The sequence below is a fragment of the Carcharodon carcharias genome, chromosome 2 (assembly GCF_017639515.1).
Source record: "Carcharodon carcharias isolate sCarCar2 chromosome 2, sCarCar2.pri, whole genome shotgun sequence".
Taxonomy (NCBI): Eukaryota; Metazoa; Chordata; class Chondrichthyes; order Lamniformes; family Lamnidae; genus Carcharodon; species Carcharodon carcharias.
In genome coordinates, this window is record NC_054468.1 from 186,268,645 (window position 1) to 186,272,185 (window position 3,541).

Sequence of the window (3,541 nt, forward strand, 5' to 3'; positions counted from 1 at the left end):
GGACTTAAGTGGTGAGGATTGTTAGACTAACCAGCACTTTCTTCCGTATCTCTTGCATTATTTCTTCAGCACCTTTCATTATGACAGTCTCTTCATACTTTCTCCATGCTGTTTATTAAGTCTATCTTCTTGTGTCCTCCTCATATTCTTTCACTGTTCTTTTATCTCTACACATTCTCATTCTCTCTTCATATTCTCACACGCTTTTTCCCTGTCCACATTTAAACATGCTCATTGGCTTTGATTTCCGCTGAGTCTGACTGCCTCGGGAAGCCATTAAAAATGGAGGGTGGGATCCGAATCTGGGATTCCCATCCCCATTTCTCTTTCCGGCAATTTTTGGCAGTGTGGGATAAGGGTGCCGGTAGCCCACCACATACAGCACGCCGGCCTTTACCAGCTCAGTTGCAAGGGTGGGCAGCTTAAATCCCCCCCATACCCCCGCCCTCCTCCTTGCAAATTTTTGTGGATTCGGGCCCCTTCCATATCAATATGTGGTTCACAGTAACTCAGAGGACTCTTGAACCACAAGGGGCATGTCAGTACCAAGTGGGGAACCAAAGAAATGTTTCCAGAAATTGGATCTTCCTCAAATTCTTCTTCCCCAACCCAAATTGAGCTATTTCCACGTTGAAAAGAGATGGGTCTGGATTTTCACTCCTGAGTCGGGTAGCAGGAGTGGGGAAATTTCCTGGCTTGGCACGACTGCCTTGGGAGAAATTGCCCTGAATGGTGGGATCTTATTTCCAGGGGAACGGGTGTGGTATGGGATGAAACCAGGCCCTCCGCCCCCAGACACATATTGGAGATGGCCACAAGGGCTGCTGATTGCCAAAGCGGTTTAGTTTTCTGGGACTTTGTCCCAGTTGTTTTGTTAAATATTAGGCCCTTTAAGCCTCATCCCTTACCCCCCTCAACCTTATCCCTATGCCATACATGCCAACACCTACCCCCTACCCACCTTCATGATCTCTGAGAACCCCTTTGCCAACTCAGTGCCAGCCAATAACCCTCCCATCCACCACCTTTTGCCTTACATCCTGCATGCCAAGTCATTCAGTATCCATCATGGGCAGACCCTAGGAGCCATCTTGAGAAGAAATCAAATAAAGTTCTAAGTATCTGTTACAGCTTTCACCATACATCAAAAAACTCACCCATTCATGAAAGCCTATTTACCATATTGTGGAGTTGAAGTTACAATCAGATCAACCATGATCTTATTGAATGGCAGAGCAGGTTCAAGGGACCAAGTGACCTTCTCAAGGTCTTAATTTGTATGTCCTTAATCAATTCCCCTCAAGTACGTAATTCCTTATCAAAAGAAACAGCTGTATTTATAACCCCACATCAAAGACAGCTAATCATTTAATGATCTCTTTGAACTATCAACCCCCTGTTATGATCATGATAGCTTGTGGAAAGCAGTCAAGCATTAATAATGCTATAATGATAGCACTTAGGAATATATCAACAAACAGTTATTGAGACTGCTAGAACAGATTTTTTTCAACTCTTACACAGACAGGCAAACAGTTTTTTCCCCAATTTTTAAAGGGTTGGCCAATTAAATGGCTTGACAGCTTGACAGTTCTACATGCCTTTTACACAATTTAGGAGCATATATGACTATTCTAAAGATTCGTAACTCCCACACTGCAGGATAAGGCCCTTGCTGCAGCAAAATAGGGCATGTTTGAACTTAACTCTGAATTCAAATGACCCTGCTAAGTTTAGGTTTCAAACATATGAAAGTCTCACTCCGCAACTGTTCCATCCCCAAGGTAAATGGCTTCTGCCAGATGTGTGGGCAGAATGTCCAGATCCAGGGTCTGTCTGCCATTTTGGTTACACTGTAGAGTCTCCATGACTGCAAAAATCCAGACCTTGGAATTTCTAGCCTAATACTTAGGGAGAAAGTGAGTTATATCTTTACTTCATCTTTAGCTGAGAATTGCCTGGAAGCATTTCTTCAGCCTGAAGCAAGGGCACATAAAGTCCAGTGGTGGCCCTCCTGTTGCCTACTCAGCTGCCTCTGACCTGTCTGAAATTTTACAGGGAGTGGGGTAGTGGGGGACACATCAGGTGGCTTGCCCCACCTTGCAATCTTGGGCCTACTGAAGACCAATTAATTGGTCACTTAAGGGCTTCATCCCACCCCTGCCAGTCTTTTACCTGAGGCTGTGGTACGGCCCAGGCCAAGCAGGAAGACTACCAACTTTAGCTGAACAGGCTGGTGTTGGGCGAATGCAGGGGTTGGCCCCTCTTTGAGTGTGCCCTGGGCCCATTGGAGGCACCCCACCCCAGGTCATCACTCTTTAGCCCTCCTCTCTGAGACCTTCAGCCCCGGAATTACCTGGGCTTCTTGGCTTGGTGGGACTGCCTGTCGTCCCAGCAGTGGACACAACTCCTGGTTGGTGCTGCTGCAATTACAGAGCTGCCAGCCATTCAATTGGCCAGCAGTTCTCTAAGGCGGGATTTCCACCCCCACCCCCACCCCCCTTGGATTTAATTTGCTGCAGGGTGCGTTATATTCTGCCTTTAAGGATATCAGCATAACATTGCTAGAAGGAAAATGTGTTACATGATCCACTTTTGCTTTGAGCAGAGTACACATACACAGCTCTGATGTATTCAAGCTTTATATCTATGTATAATTATTCTCATATGCCTAGTCTTAATAATTTAATCCACAACATGTTTACTTAACCCCTTATGGGCGATTGGTGCCTTTTATCTTGTACAATAAATAAGTCCAAGGTATTATATCATTATGATAACACAACATAGTGATCAGTGGTGGTGAGACAGGTGGCAGGAAGATTAAGTACAGGCACGACATAGTGAACAGCCTTAGATCATGTTTTTTATCATGAGATGACTCTCGATGTTTTGGTCAGACCACATAAGAGGAGTGACGATCTCAGGTAGTGGAGGCACTCAGATCAAAGTCTCCCTGTACATGGACGATGTCGCCGTCTTCTGCTCGGATCCGCTGTCGGTACACAGACTTATCCACATATGCGACTGTTTCGAACTGGCCTCGGGAGCCAAGGTAAATCGTGGGAAGAGCGAGGCCATGTTCTTTGGGAACTGGGCTGACCGATCCTTTGTCCCCTTCACTGTCAGGGCTGATGGCCTGAAGGTGCTGGGGATATGGTTCGGAGGGACCAGGGCACGCGTTAGAAACTGGAAGGAGCAAGTGTCTATGGTGAAAAGGAAACTGGACTTGTGGGAGCGACGCTCCCTCTCCATTGCGGGTAAGAACCTGGTCATCAGGTGTGAGGCACTCTCGCTGTTGCTGTACGTAGCGCAGGTCTGGCCCATTCCACACTCCTGTGTGGTGGCGATCACCCGAGCCATCTTCCGCTTTATCTGGAGGTCGAAAATGGATCGTGTCCGCAGGGACACGATGTGCAAGCCTCTAGATAAAGGGGGAAAAAACGTGCCCAACATCGCCCTCATACTGATGGCCACCTTTGTGTGCGGCTGCATCAAGCGGTGCGTAGACCCTCAGTACGCAAACACCAAGTGTCACTAC